Source organism: Pseudophryne corroboree, chromosome 1, assembly GCF_028390025.1.
Source record: "Pseudophryne corroboree isolate aPseCor3 chromosome 1, aPseCor3.hap2, whole genome shotgun sequence".
Classification (NCBI taxonomy): Eukaryota; Metazoa; Chordata; class Amphibia; order Anura; family Myobatrachidae; genus Pseudophryne; species Pseudophryne corroboree.
In genome coordinates this window covers 544,687,594-544,707,126 of record NC_086444.1, presented here as the reverse complement: position 1 = coordinate 544,707,126, position 19,533 = coordinate 544,687,594, and the positions used below count along the sequence as shown (strand labels likewise).

The following is a 19,533-nucleotide window of genomic DNA, read 5'->3' as shown; positions in this document are numbered from 1 at the left end:
ACATTATAGACTATTCTGATGTTCTGGTGGATACTGAGTTGATCCAGACCAGTGGTAAGGGAAGAGAAGATCCACCAACCACTGAGTAGATTTGTGAATTAGTTAAACTGTGCAGGAATCGGAAACTGATCTAGGATCAGCAAAATTACAGGTTTACCAGGAAGGTTGATGATTCCGCACCAGTATTGCACAATTACATGTGTTTATCAGGACCAGTATACATTTGTACGGAGATAATCTCTTATTATTATCTGGTGGTGCACCCAGAGTCAGGAAAGGGCTAGAGCAAACGAAGAGTGAAGAAGACTCTTTTTTGGGTGCACTCTTATTAAGTATGTATTTATGAAATTTGTTAAAACATACAATTTTTATTATATTTAATTAAAATATTGTCCGTATCCACTCATATTGCATTTGTAGGAGGAACAAGTCAAAAAATGGGGTTATGTCCTGGTTTGATCTATCCCAATATAGACTGGCATGGGGGTGTAGATATATTAACCATACACCTGTTCTCATGCCATACCAGTACAAGCTGTGCTTGTTTTAATGGGACCAAAATAGGTCATGCAAAAATATGTATCAGTTACACCGGGATTATGTGTACCAAATAAACTATCTCGTCTAGTCTTAGCCACTTAAGCCCTCAATGGGTACTTGATAGGATAGAACTGAAAAGATTAGGTTCTATTGAGTCTCGCCTAAGAAGATGATGGTTAAGGAGACCAAAAATTGGTGATATACCGATGTTCTTGCCTGAATAGAATCAAGAAAATTGTATGAGATGGGAAGGAAGAAGTAGTGGTGATACTGCTGTTGGTATTCGAGTTTTGATTTGGAACAACCTCAGATTACTACACTGGGTATTCTTTGAGGGTCACCCCTCAAATACTGACCCAGCCCATCACCGTTTTGCTTCCAAGATCAGACGAGATTGGGCTCTAGCGGTGAGGTATGGTAGTAACCTATGAATGAGGAGTTCCACTCACCAATGAGAGTGCACCTATTTAATAGATTTAAGGAAGAAGTGTGGATCTGCTGTCCTGTTAGACCTGGGATTGCTCCCAGGAATCATGGATGAGAGTCCACGAAAATAGAAAAGGTATTGAATTCTTTATAAGAAATAAGAAAGTAACATAGTGCATAGATTCAGGCAATTTATAGACAAAATGTGCATGTAAAATTGCAGATAAGTTTGCACATCAGTATTATCTATGGTATATATTCACACTGAAAACCCAGCAAAAATGCCCTTTTCTGGGTGAGGATTTCATCCAAAACACTTTCATTTAAATATATAGGTAATATATCCAAGGGTGCTATCAAGTGAGGTCTCAGATACAATGTATCAAATATTGTCTGACGAGCAAAAAGAATAATATTATATCAGGTATAACATGTATGTATCAAGACTAGGGCTATCATCTTATATGCTATCAATTAGTTATAATAACTGATAAAAATAAAAATTATTATATTAGTATGAAAGGTGATACCAATTACTGCCCAGGTCCCTGGGTCAGTCAAGGGTGAGGATAATAAAGATATTCTCCCGTGTGAGAACCTTTTTGCATGCCTGGTTCAGAATCCTTCTTGCATATTGTAGGAATCAAGGTCCTTACTGCATATTGGATAGGAATTAGGTAGGAAAACGCGTTTCACCCGTGTCCACGGGCTTGCTCACTTCCATTGCTGCTATCCTGGCGTGATGCAGGGTTTAAAAGCCCTGGTATTAATTAGTCAGCCAATGGCTGTGATTTCCTAATTGCAGGTTCAGCTCCTGCTGTGTTTAGGCGGAAGCTGTATGTATGTAGGGTTGCTTGGCAACCCTGGAAGCATCAGCCTATTCGGGGTGAGGGGGAGGTCCCAGGTCCCGGCCGGAAGGAGAGATGACCAATCGTAGGCTCACGCCAGGTATGTGTATGCGGTTGCTAGGCAACCTGACATACACGGACTTAGCGAGGGTGACTGATTCTCATTAGCCTCGGCTTTCCGGACACAGGAGAAGTCTGTTGTGCCTGGCTCGTGAGGTATGTGTATGCGGTTGCTAGGCAACCTGACATACACGGACTTAGCGCGGGTGACTGATTCTAAATAGCCTCGGCTTTCCGGACGCAGGAGAAGTCTGTTGTGCCTGGCTCGTGAGTGTCGAGCATGACACAGGGTTCTAGTGGAGAATGCATCTCTCGATCAAATCGGCAGAGGCCGCATTTGTATATGTGGTTGCCTAGCAACCTAACAGTGTCTGGCGGAGATCTCCGATCCTGGACGGCAAGAGAAGCGGTACACATTCTGCTAACCTAGCTCTATGAGTATGGTTTGCTGAGCAACCAAATGGGTTTTAAGGCTTGCTGGAGACAAGGAGGGTGGAGGGGCGGTCTCGTTTTCGGGAAGGTTAAAAATTAATTAAGAATTATTAATGAGGGATGCTCTGGTTATGGAGCTAGATTATTGCTTAGTCATTGATCATCGGAATAAGCAATTATGTTACTGCCATATACTTATAATTATATATCTCGGTTAGAGAAGTGATTTAGTGTTGGATAGCAGTAGCGAGGTCCCATGGGTAAGTAGAAGGAAGTAAGGAATAGGGAGAGGGGATGAATAGTGCAATCTAAAAATCAAATTAAAATTGTGAAACTATTAATTCTGAATTCTAAACTTTATTTGAATAAAAATTATTTTCTTTATGTACATTAAATTAAGACCACCATAGTGTTTTTATTGTTGAGGTGTTGTGCCAGGTTTGCCAAATATATGACAGCATTGTGCGGGGGGAAGGGGGGGGGGGGGGTTGGGGGGGGGGGGAATGGGAGGGGAAAGTGCCCGAGTGTAAAACCATATTGTTGTGTACCATGTGGGTGAAGTAGGGAGGGGAGTGTGGGGTATGGTGATTAGTAGTGAGTAAGGGGAAGTGTTGGGAAAGTTAATTAATAATAATGTGGGGAAAGGGGGGATTGGGGGGATTGCTAGTGTTAGGTTTGGAAAGTAGGTGTATGGTGGGGTATTAGTTTGTGTGTGAGATAGAGAGATATATGGGGTGATTGGGTGAATAAAAATATATATTTGATAAATAAGTGAGATGTTAAAAATATGATGCTGATTATATACCATTTATATAAATATAAATATAAAATTAAAAGTGAGAGTGCCTATTGAGAAAGGGTTGCTTAACTTGGGTGAATGCCAGGATAGGTAAGAAATAATTTTATACAATTTTATTATTATGCAATTGGTAGTAATGGTTAAACTATTCTTGTTGTTATAGTTATTTTTCAGAGGAAGGCACTATAATTAATGCTTTCATTCAGTCCTTGAGGTTTGTATGTGTTTAATTTGAAAATCCATTCTGTTTCCCGTTTGAGCAGTTCTTTCGTCATATCACCTCCTCTTATTCCCAGTTGAATTTTATCCAGACCAAACACTTTAAATTCTTTTGAGAAGTCCGTGTGATGGGAGTGAAAGTGTCGTGCCACCGGAGTCAGTTTTTTCATCCTGGTCAGATCTGTATTGACATTTCGACAATTTCCTGCATGTTCCAATATGCGTTCTTTCAGTTTTCTTGTCGTCATCCCGACGTATTTTAAATTGCAGTTGCACTCTATACAATATATGACTCCTTGAGTGCTGCAGTTAAAGAAATGTTTGATCTGAATGGGATCTCCAAAACGGTCAATCACAGAGGTAGTCTTCGATATGAGGGAACAAGCCTTGCAATGTCCGCAGGGGAAGGAGCCCGTTGGTGTATTTGATTTGACCTTTGGTTTCTGAAAGTGACTCCTGACTAGGAGATCTTTGATGTTCTTTGCTCTCCTCCAACTCATCTGAATACTGTTGTCTATGAAGGGTGCTAGGTCACTGTCTAATTTCAGAATGGGGAGATGTTTTTCTATTGCCTTTTTAATTAGCCTCCATTCCGGACAGAAAGTCCCAATGAATCTGATCTTCTCATCCTTCTCCTGAGGTGTTGTCAATTTGGTTTGAAAGATCAGAGAATCTCTGGATATTTTGGTTACTCCGGTACATGCCTTCTTCAATGAGCGCTTACTGTAGCCTCTTTCTAGTAATCGCTTTGTCAATTCCCGGCTTTTAACTTTGAAAACCTCTTCCTCAGAGCAATTGCGTCTGAGTCTTAAGAATTCTCCCTTGGGAATATTTTCCACCGTTGGTGGGAAATGTGCGCTCGTTTGGAATAATAGAGTATTGGTTGCGGTTTCTTTTCTGTACAATTCAGTTGCCAGATATCCTTTGGGGGATTTGTATATGTGGACATCCAGGAAGGCTATCCGATCTTGGCTGATGGTATGCGTTAATTTCAAGTTCAGATTGTTTGTGTTGAGAATTTGAATAAATTCCAGAAGTAACTCAGATTCTCCATCCCAGATGACAAATATGTCGTCTATGTATCGCAGCCATAGGATGATGTGTACTGTGTATTTGTCATTGTTATCTGTAAACACAGACATCTTTTCCCACCACCCAAGAAAGAGGTTCGCATACGTTGGTGCACATGCTGCCCCCATAGCGGTACCCCTAATTTGGAGGTAAAATTGTTCTTGAAACGTAAAATAGTTCTTCTGTAATACAAAGGCTAATAGGGAATATAGGAGATCATTAAAGGTACTTTTCTCTCCTCCATCCAAGAAGTACTTGGTGGCCCTTAAACCTGCCTGGTGGTCGATGCTGGTGTATAGCGCTTCGACATCCAGAGTCACAAGGTGGAAGCTATCCTCAAAAGGGATATTGTGAATTTTGCGCAGAAGATCCGATGTGTCCTTCAAATATGAAGGTAGTTGAAGAACATAATCCCGGAGGTGTAAGTCTAGAAAGCGACTTGGCTGCTCCAAGAGACCGCCATTGCCAGACATGATGGGTCTGCCCGGTGGTTTTTTTAGATCTTTATGTATCTTGGGGAGAAGATAGAAGGTCGGTGTTTTTGGATTCTGTACGGCCAGGTATTTGTGTTCTTGTTTGGTGATCGTTCCCGTGGTTAGAGCTTCTTCTATTAATCCAGTGTATTCCTTCAAGAATCGTGATGTGGGGTTGCTCAGTAGTCGTTGGTAGCAGGTGGTTTGTTTTAACTGACGAAGTGCTTCTGTGACATACATCTTGCTCGGCCAAAGGACTATGTTCCCTCCTTTGTCTGAGGGTTTTATTATTACCTCCTTCCATTCCTGTATTTCTTTTAATGCTGCTTTTTCTCCTGCATCCAAATTTGGTGGAAAGAAATGAAGTCTATTGCGATTTTTCTTTTGAATTGTGTCAAATTCTCGGGATACCATATCCATAAAGACTCTAATTTCTGGGCTATTATTGTCGGGGGGAAAGAAAGTCGATTTTCCTTTGCATATAGGACGACGTTTACTAGTCGTTTCCAGCCCGGATTCCAGTTGAAGTTCTTCTAGAATTTCAATCATGCCCAAATCTTCCGTGTCCCAGATGGGATCATTGTCGGCCAGAGCTTGTGTAGGATCTTGTTTCTTGAAGAATTTCTTTAGGAGTAATTTTCTCCCATACATTCTCAGATCTTTCTCCCACAGGAATCTATTAAACGGTTTGGATGGTGAAAAAGATAATCCCTTGCTTAGGACCTTAGTTTGTTCTGGGGTGAGTATTCTCTCAGATAGGTTTATGATCTTTAGATGATGCATGGTGGATTGATTTATCGAGCCTTCCTCTGTCGCTCCGGATACCTCGAGGACCGTGGGGTGTCCCAATTGTTGTTCCTTCCTCTGTCTCTTCTTTCTCCCCCTCCGTATTGGCCTCCTGGTCTGGTTCTTCCTCTTGTTTTCTGGCCCCGACCTAAAAAATAAGGTGAGTCCTCTCTATCCTCTGGGATATAGTGGGTACGTGGGGCGTCCGTCACTTCGTTTGCTGAATCTTCGCTATTGGATGATTCGAACTCGGAGAAAGTGTAATCCTCTTTTGGTTTTCTCTCTCTGTGCTTCGGGGGCTGTGTGTTCCAACGAAATTGATTGCCCTGAGAAAAATCCCGTTTGTCCCTTTGTAGTTTGTTCCGCTTGCGTTCTATGATGTTTCTCTCATAAATCTCCAGGTCTCTCTTGTGTTTTTCAAACGTAGATTGGAACGAGAGATCCTTTTCCCACTTTTCCAGACTTTTTCCGACCTCCTCTATTTCTTTTTCTACCTGATCCAGGATCAGGGTGTCGTGTTTGATGAGTATATGTATCAATTCACTGGAACATTTGAGAAGGGTGTTTTCCCATTCCTCCTTCAGATTGTCTGTGGCTAAGGGAAAAGAGGGAAAGATCCTGGGTCTGAGGCCTCTGGGTACGATTTTATGTTTATTATAATTCTCGAGAGTGGTAATGTCCCAAGTAAGTCGTATTCTCCTTTGTAGTGTTTTCTGGAGTTTGGTTAATGGGCCCCTCCAATCGATAGTCGAGCTTTCTGGATCTCCAATTTCAGAAAAGAGATCTCCAAAACCCTCAGTATTTCTACGTCTGGTAAGTTCAGTTTTTAGGGAAAATGAGGACATTATAGACTATTCTGATGTTCTGGTGGATACTGAGTTGATCCAGACCAGTGGTAAGGGAAGAGAAGATCCACCAACCACTGAGTAGATTTGTGAATTAGTTAAACTGTGCAGGAATCGGAAACTGATCTAGGATCAGCAAAATTACAGGTTTACCAGGAAGGTTGATGATTCCGCACCAGTATTGCACAATTACATGTGTTTATCAGGACCAGTATACATTTGTACGGAGATAATCTCTTATTATTATCTGGTGGTGCACCCAGAGTCAGGAAAGGGCTAGAGCAAACGAAGAGTGAAGAAGACTCTTTTTTGGGTGCACTCTTATTAAGTATGTATTTATGAAATTTGTTAAAACATACAATTTTTATTATATTTAATTAAAATATTGTCCGTATCCACTCATATTGCATTTGTAGGAGGAACAAGTCAAAAAATGGGGTTATGTCCTGGTTTGATCTATCCCAATATAGACTGGCATGGGGGTGTAGATATATTAACCATACACCTGTTCTCATGCCATACCAGTACAAGCTGTGCTTGTTTTAATGGGACCAAAATAGGTCATGCAAAAATATGTATCAGTTACACCGGGATTATGTGTACCAAATAAACTATCTCGTCTAGTCTTAGCCACTTAAGCCCTCAATGGGTACTTGATAGGATAGAACTGAAAAGATTAGGTTCTATTGAGTCTCGCCTAAGAAGATGATGGTTAAGGAGACCAAAAATTGGTGATATACCGATGTTCTTGCCTGAATAGAATCAAGAAAATTGTATGAGATGGGAAGGAAGAAGTAGTGGTGATACTGCTGTTGGTATTCGAGTTTTGATTTGGAACAACCTCAGATTACTACACTGGGTATTCTTTGAGGGTCACCCCTCAAATACTGACCCAGCCCATCACCGTTTTGCTTCCAAGATCAGACGAGATTGGGCTCTAGCGGTGAGGTATGGTAGTAACCTATGAATGAGGAGTTCCACTCACCAATGAGAGTGCACCTATTTAATAGATTTAAGGAAGAAGTGTGGATCTGCTGTCCTGTTAGACCTGGGATTGCTCCCAGGAATCATGGATGAGAGTCCACGAAAATAGAAAAGGTATTGAATTCTTTATAAGAAATAAGAAAGTAACATAGTGCATAGATTCAGGCAATTTATAGACAAAATGTGCATGTAAAATTGCAGATAAGTTTGCACATCAGTATTATCTATGGTATATATTCACACTGAAAACCCAGCAAAAATGCCCTTTTCTGGGTGAGGATTTCATCCAAAACACTTTCATTTAAATATATAGGTAATATATCCAAGGGTGCTATCAAGTGAGGTCTCAGATACAATGTATCAAATATTGTCTGACGAGCAAAAAGAATAATATTATATCAGGTATAACATGTATGTATCAAGACTAGGGCTATCATCTTATATGCTATCAATTAGTTATAATAACTGATAAAAATAAAAATTATTATATTAGTATGAAAGGTGATACCAATTACTGCCCAGGTCCCTGGGTCAGTCAAGGGTGAGGATAATAAAGATATTCTCCCGTGTGAGAACCTTTTTGCATGCCTGGTTCAGAATCCTTCTTGCATATTGTAGGAATCAAGGTCCTTACTGCATATTGGATAGGAATTAGGTAGGAAAACGCGTTTCACCCGTGTCCACGGGCTTGCTCACTTCCATTGCTGCTATCCTGGCGTGATGCAGGGTTTAAAAGCCCTGGTATTAATTAGTCAGCCAATGGCTGTGATTTCCTAATTGCAGGTTCAGCTCCTGCTACCTAATTCCTATCCAATATGCAGTAAGGACCTTGATTCCTACAATATGCAAGAAGGATTCTGAACCAGGCATGCAAAAAGGTTCTCACACGGGAGAATATCTTTATTATCCTCACCCTTGACTGACCCAGGGACCTGGGCAGTAATTGGTATCACCTTTCATACTAATATAATAATTTTTATTTTTATCAGTTATTATAACTAATTGATAGCATATAAGATGATAGCCCTAGTCTTGATACATACATGTTATACCTGATATAATATTATTCTTTTTGCTCGTCAGACAATATTTGATACATTGTATCTGAGACCTCACTTGATAGCACCCTTGGATATATTACCTATATATTTAAATGAAAGTGTTTTGGATGAAATCCTCACCCAGAAAAGGGCATTTTTGCTGGGTTTTCAGTGTGAATATATACCATAGATAATACTGATGTGCAAACTTATCTGCAATTTTACATGCACATTTTGTCTATAAATTGCCTGAATCTATGCACTATGTTACTTTCTTATTTCTTATAAAGAATTCAATACCTTTTCTATTTTCGTGGACTCTCATCCATGATTCCTGGGAGCAATCCCAGGTCTAACAGGACAGCAGATCCACACTTCTTCCTTAAATCTATTAAATAGGTGCACTCTCATTGGTGAGTGGAACTCCTCATTCATAGGTTACTACCATACCTCACCGCTAGAGCCCAATCTCGTCTGATCTTGGAAGCAAAACGGTGATGGGCTGGGTCAGTATTTGAGGGGTGACCCTCAAAGAATACCCAGTGTAGTAATCTGAGGTTGTTCCAAATCAAAACTCGAATACCAACAGCAGTATCACCACTACTTCTTCCTTCCCATCTCATACAATTTTCTTGATTCTATTCAGGCAAGAACATCGGTATATCACCAATTTTTGGTCTCCTTAACCATCATCTTCTTAGGCGAGACTCAATAGAACCTAATCTTTTCAGTTCTATCCTATCAAGTACCCATTGAGGGCTTAAGTGGCTAAGACTAGACGAGATAGTTTATTTGGTACACATAATCCCGGTGTAACTGATACATATTTTTGCATGACCTATTTTGGTCCCATTAAAACAAGCACAGCTTGTACTGGTATGGCATGAGAACAGGTGTATGGTTAATATATCTACACCCCCATGCCAGTCTATATTGGGATAGATCAAACCAGGACATAACCCCATTTTTTGACTTGTTCCTCCTACAAATGCAATATGAGTGGATACGGACAATATTTTAATTAAATATAATAAAAATTGTATGTTTTAACAAATTTCATAAATACATACTTAATAAGAGTGCACCCAAAAAAGAGTCTTCTTCACTCTTCGTTTGCTCTAGCCCTTTCCTGACTCTGGGTGCACCACCAGATAATAATAAGAGATTATCTCCGTACAAATGTATACTGGTCCTGATAAACACATGTAATTGTGCAATACTGGTGCGGAATCATCAACCTTCCTGGTAAACCTGTAATTTTGCTGATCCTAGATCAGTTTCCGATTCCTGCACAGTTTAACTAATTCACAAATCTACTCAGTGGTTGGTGGATCTTCTCTTCCCTTACCACTGGTCTGGATCAACTCAGTATCCACCAGAACATCAGAATAGTCTATAATGTCCTCATTTTCCCTAAAAACTGAACTTACCAGACGTAGAAATACTGAGGGTTTTGGAGATCTCTTTTCTGAAATTGGAGATCCAGAAAGCTCGACTATCGATTGGAGGGGCCCATTAACCAAACTCCAGAAAACACTACAAAGGAGAATACGACTTACTTGGGACATTACCACTCTCGAGAATTATAATAAACATAAAATCGTACCCAGAGGCCTCAGACCCAGGATCTTTCCCTCTTTTCCCTTAGCCACAGACAATCTGAAGGAGGAATGGGAAAACACCCTTCTCAAATGTTCCAGTGAATTGATACATATACTCATCAAACACGACACCCTGATCCTGGATCAGGTAGAAAAAGAAATAGAGGAGGTCGGAAAAAGTCTGGAAAAGTGGGAAAAGGATCTCTCGTTCCAATCTACGTTTGAAAAACACAAGAGAGACCTGGAGATTTATGAGAGAAACATCATAGAACGCAAGCGGAACAAACTACAAAGGGACAAACGGGATTTTTCTCAGGGCAATCAATTTCGTTGGAACACACAGCCCCCGAAGCACAGAGAGAGAAAACCAAAAGAGGATTACACTTTCTCCGAGTTCGAATCATCCAATAGCGAAGATTCAGCAAACGAAGTGACGGACGCCCCACGTACCCACTATATCCCAGAGGATAGAGAGGACTCACCTTATTTTTTAGGTCGGGGCCAGAAAACAAGAGGAAGAACCAGACCAGGAGGCCAATACGGAGGGGGAGAAAGAAGAGACAGAGGAAGGAACAACAATTGGGACACCCCACGGTCCTCGAGGTATCCGGAGCGACAGAGGAAGGCTCGATAAATCAATCCACCATGCATCATCTAAAGATCATAAACCTATCTGAGAGAATACTCACCCCAGAACAAACTAAGGTCCTAAGCAAGGGATTATCTTTTTCACCATCCAAACCGTTTAATAGATTCCTGTGGGAGAAAGATCTGAGAATGTATGGGAGAAAATTACTCCTAAAGAAATTCTTCAAGAAACAAGATCCTACACAAGCTCTGGCCGACAATGATCCCATCTGGGACACGGAAGATTTGGGCATGATTGAAATTCTAGAAGAACTTCAACTGGAATCCGGGCTGGAAACGACTAGTAAACGTCGTCCTATATGCAAAGGAAAATCGACTTTCTTTCCCCCCGACAATAATAGCCCAGAAATTAGAGTCTTTATGGATATGGTATCCCGAGAATTTGACACAATTCAAAAGAAAAATCGCAATAGACTTCATTTCTTTCCACCAAATTTGGATGCAGGAGAAAAAGCAGCATTAAAAGAAATACAGGAATGGAAGGAGGTAATAATAAAACCCTCAGACAAAGGAGGGAACATAGTCCTTTGGCCGAGCAAGATGTATGTCACAGAAGCACTTCGTCAGTTAAAACAAACCACCTGCTACCAACGACTACTGAGCAACCCCACATCACGATTCTTGAAGGAATACACTGGATTAATAGAAGAAGCTCTAACCACGGGAACGATCACCAAACAAGAACACAAATACCTGGCCGTACAGAATCCAAAAACACCGACCTTCTATCTTCTCCCCAAGATACATAAAGATCTAAAAAAACCACCGGGCAGACCCATCATGTCTGGCAATGGCGGTCTCTTGGAGCAGCCAAGTCGCTTTCTAGACTTACACCTCCGGGATTATGTTCTTCAACTACCTTCATATTTGAAGGACACATCGGATCTTCTGCGCAAAATTCACAATATCCCTTTTGAGGATAGCTTCCACCTTGTGACTCTGGATGTCGAAGCGCTATACACCAGCATCGACCACCAGGCAGGTTTAAGGGCCACCAAGTACTTCTTGGATGGAGGAGAGAAAAGTACCTTTAATGATCTCCTATATTCCCTATTAGCCTTTGTATTACAGAAGAACTATTTTACGTTTCAAGAACAATTTTACCTCCAAATTAGGGGTACCGCTATGGGGGCAGCATGTGCACCAACGTATGCGAACCTCTTTCTTGGGTGGTGGGAAAAGATGTCTGTGTTTACAGATAACAATGACAAATACACAGTACACATCATCCTATGGCTGCGATACATAGACGACATATTTGTCATCTGGGATGGAGAATCTGAGTTACTTCTGGAATTTATTCAAATTCTCAACACAAACAATCTGAACTTGAAATTAACGCATACCATCAGCCAAGATCGGATAGCCTTCCTGGATGTCCACATATACAAATCCCCCAAAGGATATCTGGCAACTGAATTGTACAGAAAAGAAACCGCAACCAATACTCTATTATTCCAAACGAGCGCACATTTCCCACCAACGGTGGAAAATATTCCCAAGGGAGAATTCTTAAGACTCAGACGCAATTGCTCTGAGGAAGAGGTTTTCAAAGTTAAAAGCCGGGAATTGACAAAGCGATTACTAGAAAGAGGCTACAGTAAGCGCTCATTGAAGAAGGCATGTACCGGAGTAACCAAAATATCCAGAGATTCTCTGATCTTTCAAACCAAATTGACAACACCTCAGGAGAAGGATGAGAAGATCAGATTCATTGGGACTTTCTGTCCGGAATGGAGGCTAATTAAAAAGGCAATAGAAAAACATCTCCCCATTCTGAAATTAGACAGTGACCTAGCACCCTTCATAGACAACAGTATTCAGATGAGTTGGAGGAGAGCAAAGAACATCAAAGATCTCCTAGTCAGGAGTCACTTTCAGAAACCAAAGGTCAAATCAAATACACCAACGGGCTCCTTCCCCTGCGGACATTGCAAGGCTTGTTCCCTCATATCGAAGACTACCTCTGTGATTGACCGTTTTGGAGATCCCATTCAGATCAAACATTTCTTTAACTGCAGCACTCAAGGAGTCATATATTGTATAGAGTGCAACTGCAATTTAAAATACGTCGGGATGACGACAAGAAAACTGAAAGAACGCATATTGGAACATGCAGGAAATTGTCGAAATGTCAATACAGATCTGACCAGGATGAAAAAACTGACTCCGGTGGCACGACACTTTCACTCCCATCACACGGACTTCTCAAAAGAATTTAAAGTGTTTGGTCTGGATAAAATTCAACTGGGAATAAGAGGAGGTGATATGACGAAAGAACTGCTCAAACGGGAAACAGAATGGATTTTCAAATTAAACACATACAAACCTCAAGGACTGAATGAAAGCATTAATTATAGTGCCTTCCTCTGAAAAATAACTATAACAACAAGAATAGTTTAACCATTACTACCAATTGCATAATAATAAAATTGTATAAAATTATTTCTTACCTATCCTGGCATTCACCCAAGTTAAGCAACCCTTTCTCAATAGGCACTCTCACTTTTAATTTTATATTTATATTTATATAAATGGTATATAATCAGCATCATATTTTTAACATCTCACTTATTTATCAAATATATATTTTTATTCACCCAATCACCCCATATATCTCTCTATCTCACACACAAACTAATACCCCACCATACACCTACTTTCCAAACCTAACACTAGCAATCCCCCCAATCCCCCCTTTCCCCACATTATTATTAATTAACTTTCCCAACACTTCCCCTTACTCACTACTAATCACCATACCCCACACTCCCCTCCCTACTTCACCCACATGGTACACAACAATATGGTTTTACACTCGGGCACTTTCCCCTCCCATTCCCCCCCCCCCCAACCCCCCCCCCCCCCTTCCCCCCGCACAATGCTGTCATATATTTGGCAAACCTGGCACAACACCTCAACAATAAAAACACTATGGTGGTCTTAATTTAATGTACATAAAGAAAATAATTTTTATTCAAATAAAGTTTAGAATTCAGAATTAATAGTTTCACAATTTTAATTTGATTTTTAGATTGCACTATTCATCCCCTCTCCCTATTCCTTACTTCCTTCTACTTACCCATGGGACCTCGCTACTGCTATCCAACACTAAATCACTTCTCTAACCGAGATATATAATTATAAGTATATGGCAGTAACATAATTGCTTATTCCGATGATCAATGACTAAGCAATAATCTAGCTCCATAACCAGAGCATCCCTCATTAATAATTCTTAATTAATTTTTAACCTTCCCGAAAACGAGACCGCCCCTCCACCCTCCTTGTCTCCAGCAAGCCTTAAAACCCATTTGGTTGCTCAGCAAACCATACTCATAGAGCTAGGTTAGCAGAATGTGTACCGCTTCTCTTGCCGTCCAGGATCGGAGATCTCCGCCAGACACTGTTAGGTTGCTAGGCAACCACATATACAAATGCGGCCTCTGCCGATTTGATCGAGAGATGCATTCTCCACTAGAACCCTGTGTCATGCTCGACACTCACGAGCCAGGCACAACAGACTTCTCCTGCGTCCGGAAAGCCGAGGCTATTTAGAATCAGTCACCCGCGCTAAGTCCGTGTATGTCAGGTTGCCTAGCAACCGCATACACATACCTCACGAGCCAGGCACAACAGACTTCTCCTGTGTCCGGAAAGCCGAGGCTAATGAGAATCAGTCACCCTCGCTAAGTCCGTGTATGTCAGGTTGCCTAGCAACCGCATACACATACCTGGCGTGAGCCTACGATTGGTCATCTCTCCTTCCGGCCGGGACCTGGGACCTCCCCCTCACCCCGAATAGGCTGATGCTTCCAGGGTTGCCAAGCAACCCTACATACATACAGCTTCCGCCTAAACACAGCAGGAGCTGAACCTGCAATTAGGAAATCACAGCCATTGGCTGACTAATTAATACCAGGGCTTTTAAACCCTGCATCACGCCAGGATAGCAGCAATGGAAGTGAGCAAGCCCGTGGACACGGGTGAAACGCGTTTTCCTACCTAATTCCTATCCAATATGCAGTAAGGACCTTGATTCCTACAATATGCAAGAAGGATTCTGAACCAGGCATGCAAAAAGGTTCTCACACGGGAGAATATCTTTATTATCCTCACCCTTGACTGACCCAGGGACCTGGGCAGTAATTGGTATCACCTTTCATACTAATATAATAATTTTTATTTTTATCAGTTATTATAACTAATTGATAGCATATAAGATGATAGCCCTAGTCTTGATACATACATGTTATACCTGATATAATATTATTCTTTTTGCTCGTCAGACAATATTTGATACATTGTATCTGAGACCTCACTTGATAGCACCCTTGGATATATTACCTATATATTTAAATGAAAGTGTTTTGGATGAAATCCTCACCCAGAAAAGGGCATTTTTGCTGGGTTTTCAGTGTGAATATATACCATAGATAATACTGATGTGCAAACTTATCTGCAATTTTACATGCACATTTTGTCTATAAATTGCCTGAATCTATGCACTATGTTACTTTCTTATTTCTTATAAAGAATTCAATACCTTTTCTATTTTCGTGGACTCTCATCCATGATTCCTGGGAGCAATCCCAGGTCTAACAGGACAGCAGATCCACACTTCTTCCTTAAATCTATTAAATAGGTGCACTCTCATTGGTGAGTGGAACTCCTCATTCATAGGTTACTACCATACCTCACCGCTAGAGCCCAATCTCGTCTGATCTTGGAAGCAAAACGGTGATGGGCTGGGTCAGTATTTGAGGGGTGACCCTCAAAGAATACCCAGTGTAGTAATCTGAGGTTGTTCCAAATCAAAACTCGAATACCAACAGCAGTATCACCACTACTTCTTCCTTCCCATCTCATACAATTTTCTTGATTCTATTCAGGCAAGAACATCGGTATATCACCAATTTTTGGTCTCCTTAACCATCATCTTCTTAGGCGAGACTCAATAGAACCTAATCTTTTCAGTTCTATCCTATCAAGTACCCATTGAGGGCTTAAGTGGCTAAGACTAGACGAGATAGTTTATTTGGTACACATAATCCCGGTGTAACTGATACATATTTTTGCATGACCTATTTTGGTCCCATTAAAACAAGCACAGCTTGTACTGGTATGGCATGAGAACAGGTGTATGGTTAATATATCTACACCCCCATGCCAGTCTATATTGGGATAGATCAAACCAGGACATAACCCCATTTTTTGACTTGTTCCTCCTACAAATGCAATATGAGTGGATACGGACAATATTTTAATTAAATATAATAAAAATTGTATGTTTTAACAAATTTCATAAATACATACTTAATAAGAGTGCACCCAAAAAAGAGTCTTCTTCACTCTTCGTTTACCTTTAGACCCTGCCAGATTTTGACCCTGTCAACCTATTGACTGTCAAACTCTATTGTTGACCTATTGACTATCTTCCATCCGGATACCTTACTAAGTAGCCCTTCTGTCTTTTCCAGAAATAAACATGTAGTCAGATGTATGCACAGCTTCTTCTGTATCTGATATGGTCAAAAACTTAAAGTAATGTTGTTTGAAAGTTTGATGCTTATTTTATTATTAAGCAAATGAGGCAACTACTACAAAAACTGTATTTTATTAATGTTATTTGTGAATTTTAAGCTTTTAATTAGACTGTTCCAAAGGGCTGAACTATATACCAAATGCTTTGCTGGTGCCTGGGGGAAGACACAGCTTACAATCAGAGCTTACAATACCTCATGCCAGGCATAAAAAATTGCAGCCTACTTATGTTCTGAAAAAAGTCTCTGTGTTTGCAAATCACAAGCATGAACATGCCTCTATGATTGCCTTTTGTTCTCTTAAACAGGCTTGCAAAGGATCCTTTCTGTATATATAATGTGATGCTCTAAGTGAAAAATAATTACTGTATACTAATGGGACACCCCAATTTAGCCATTCTTCAAGCAGACATGATGTGTCCCCAAGCCTGGAATTTTCAGTATATTGATTTGTTATATATAGATAGGTGCAAACAGCACACCAGGGAACATTATGTATTTCCTATGTGTTATACAGTATAATAGATGAAGTGACTGCTAGCAACATCTCTATTATAGTGAATGTGAGGGACTAGACTCATTGAGTTAGCTCAGTCCTGCTTCAAAGCAGTAAATGTATTAAACCAGCATTAGTATGGGCTTTGTTTCCACCAACAGGTACAAGAAACTCAATGATAAGGTCATCCCTATAATTTACAAATCATTTTATTGTCAATTGAGGACAGGTGAATATGTTTATAAAGAGGTTTTCCAGTTTAATATAGAGTCTACAGAATTTTAATATAGAATTGCTTCTCCTACAGAAGTAACATAGAAACAACATTTATTAGAAAAATAAATTAAAACATTTAATAGTTTCAAAATATTGAGTTCCAGTTACAAATAATAAAGTGCACTTTGGTCTGACTTTACGTAATTTACTATAGAATACAGTACATTATGTTTTTGTTTAATGGTGCCCTTAATGAGATCTACAGTACATGCATTATTAAAAACGTTAACAAAAGTATATGTATAAATTGCTGCCAACTGATGACTGTTACACAAATCCACATTTCAGGTAACCATCCAATCTTATCTCTGGAGTACAAAAAGTGAAAGCCTGATGAGAATAAACTTGGCTGCCTTCTGAAAGAGATGGCTCTGTGGTTTGGTCTCTAGAGCTGTTGTGTTTCCTGCCTGAAGCGCACAGTGCATATCTAGTGCCAGCGTTTATTCCAACTGATTTCCTTGACTAATTCAGTCATGGAAGTCCTGCTGTCACGGAGACTACACTGGCTGCTGGGAAAACGAGTCTGCAAGCCCAAAACATACTACAAGCTTAACAGTTTAACACAGTGTTGGAAAGTATAGTCTCAGAGTCAGCTTTTATCCCTGAGGAAGACAACAGAGAGCCAGTTCTGAACTCTGCATCCTGATTCTGTCATAAACCAACTCAGCAACTGTGCCCTGTTCATATGCATCAGTAATCTTGTCATAGATGTGCAGAGTCCTACGATCCTCAAGCCTGAAGAATGTGGTTTCCCACACCTGGCAATTATTACTATAAGGTAAAGAAAGAAATAAACATTGTTTCCTACTTTTGAAAGATAATTTAGTTCAAAGTTCCAAATGTTGAATACAGCAATTAGTTAGGTGCAAGTAATTATACTTTACATAATAATGATTAAAACAAATAATGGTATATAAATTATTTATGTTGTGTTATATTTCTATCTTGTTCCTATGCTATCAGAGATAAAATACAGTGATCAATTGTCCTTATCAAGCAACTTTTGGCATAAGTCCCATCTCAGAAGTAAGTGACTGATACCAGCATCTATATATGCCTAAATTACTGATAGATTACATAATAAATAACCCTTAGGTCAACATAAAATCACTTCCACAAATTGTTCATCCATTCAACAGTTTGTATTTGATCTTGTTACAGTATATGTCTTATTATAGCTCTATTGTTTCATAATTGAAAACACACTAGTAAAGAAAAATTCCCATTTGCAAGATTGAATTGGAGGTAAGATCTTTGTCTCATATAAAGGTGCAACATATAATAATAATTATAATAATAATAATAATAATACCCACATAAGGTTTTGAGATATTGAATTTTAAATACTGTATAACTGGAATCAATACTGTATTATAGTGTATAACTGGATGACACACTGGGCCTAATTCAGACCAGATAGCAAAAGCAAAATCGTTCTCTAAGAAGCAAAACCATGTTACACTGCAGGTGGGGCAGATGTCACATGTGCAGAGAGAGAAATAGATTTGGGGAGAGAAATAGATATTGTTTCTGTGCAGGGTAAATACTGGCTGCTTTACTTTTACACTGCAATTTATATTTCAGTTTGAACACACCACACCCAAATCTAACTCTCTTTGCACATGTTATATCTGCCCCCCCCCCCCCCCCCCCCCTGCAGTGCACATGGTTTTGCCTTTTAGAGAAAAGTTTGCTGTTGCGATCAGGCCCATAGTCAGTCACAAGATTTTCTTAAAATAAAACGTAAAACAAAAAGTCAATTTGATAATTGCAACCTATGGAGTTCATGCTATGATTAAAAAATTACTTAATACAAGATGTCATTTTGCTGGGGCTTTAGTTATATTTTAAGTTTTATCATGACAACTGGGTGTGCCAAACCTACCTGTGGGTGTGAAATGGCTAGTCAATACAAATCTACCTGCTTTGTCTACAAATTACTAAAATCCACACAAATTAGTCCTCACCTCATCATTAAATCCCAAATTTTGTTAACTCTAAAAAGTGTTCGTTTATTCCCTAACTTAACTCAAATTGAATCAACGACCCACTTTAATCAGATACATTGTAAATTAATCAATACACTTCATAAAAATCAAGCCAAGACATAACACTATTAAACGGAGTTTAATAGCAAAAAAAAAAAGGTAAAATAATTTTCTGTGCCCAACTTAACTGCCATTTCTGTTACATCATTGAAGTATATGTGTAGTTTAATCTGTTTTACAATTATTTTATTGCCTTAGAGGTTTGAGAAATGTTATAACTTTTATTCTTTACCAGGGTATGATTTTTCAAGCATATACATACTGTAGGACACATAAATTACTGGTAAAAATACAATAACTTTTTTTATGGGCTGTTATCTATTGATGAGACATTTCATTTGGCTGGTTCAACAAGGTTAGAAATGTATATAGAGTCTTACAGAATGTTTTGTCTTTAT

General features: G+C 39.6%; 1 protein-coding gene, 1 long non-coding RNA gene and 4 pseudogenes across 8 annotated transcripts in view; 3 read left to right on the top strand and 3 right to left on the bottom strand.

The window, feature by feature from the left end:
* LINGO2 (leucine rich repeat and Ig domain containing 2) overlaps positions 1 to 19,533 on the bottom strand; it is a 2,057,065-nt gene that overhangs the window by 1,015,074 nt on the left and 1,022,458 nt on the right. The gene's annotated exons all lie outside the window — the stretch shown is intronic.
* Positions 1 to 19,533, top strand: part of LOC134898384 (uncharacterized) — a 356,145-nt gene that overhangs the window by 333,234 nt on the left and 3,378 nt on the right. The window contains exons 2-3 of one of the 2 annotated variants that reach the window (XR_010172210.1): positions 17,376 to 17,865; positions 18,051 to 18,113. This is a non-coding gene — a long non-coding RNA (uncharacterized LOC134898384). The remainder of the gene's footprint in view (positions 1 to 17,375; positions 17,866 to 18,050; positions 18,114 to 19,533) is intronic. The other variant, XR_010172211.1, reaches the window with a different exon arrangement.
* LOC134945652 (5S ribosomal RNA) lies at positions 849 to 966 on the bottom strand (annotated as a pseudogene).
* Positions 7,344 to 7,461, bottom strand: LOC134945650 (5S ribosomal RNA; annotated as a pseudogene).
* LOC134945647 (5S ribosomal RNA) lies at positions 8,960 to 9,077 on the top strand (annotated as a pseudogene).
* Positions 15,455 to 15,572, top strand: LOC134945642 (5S ribosomal RNA; annotated as a pseudogene).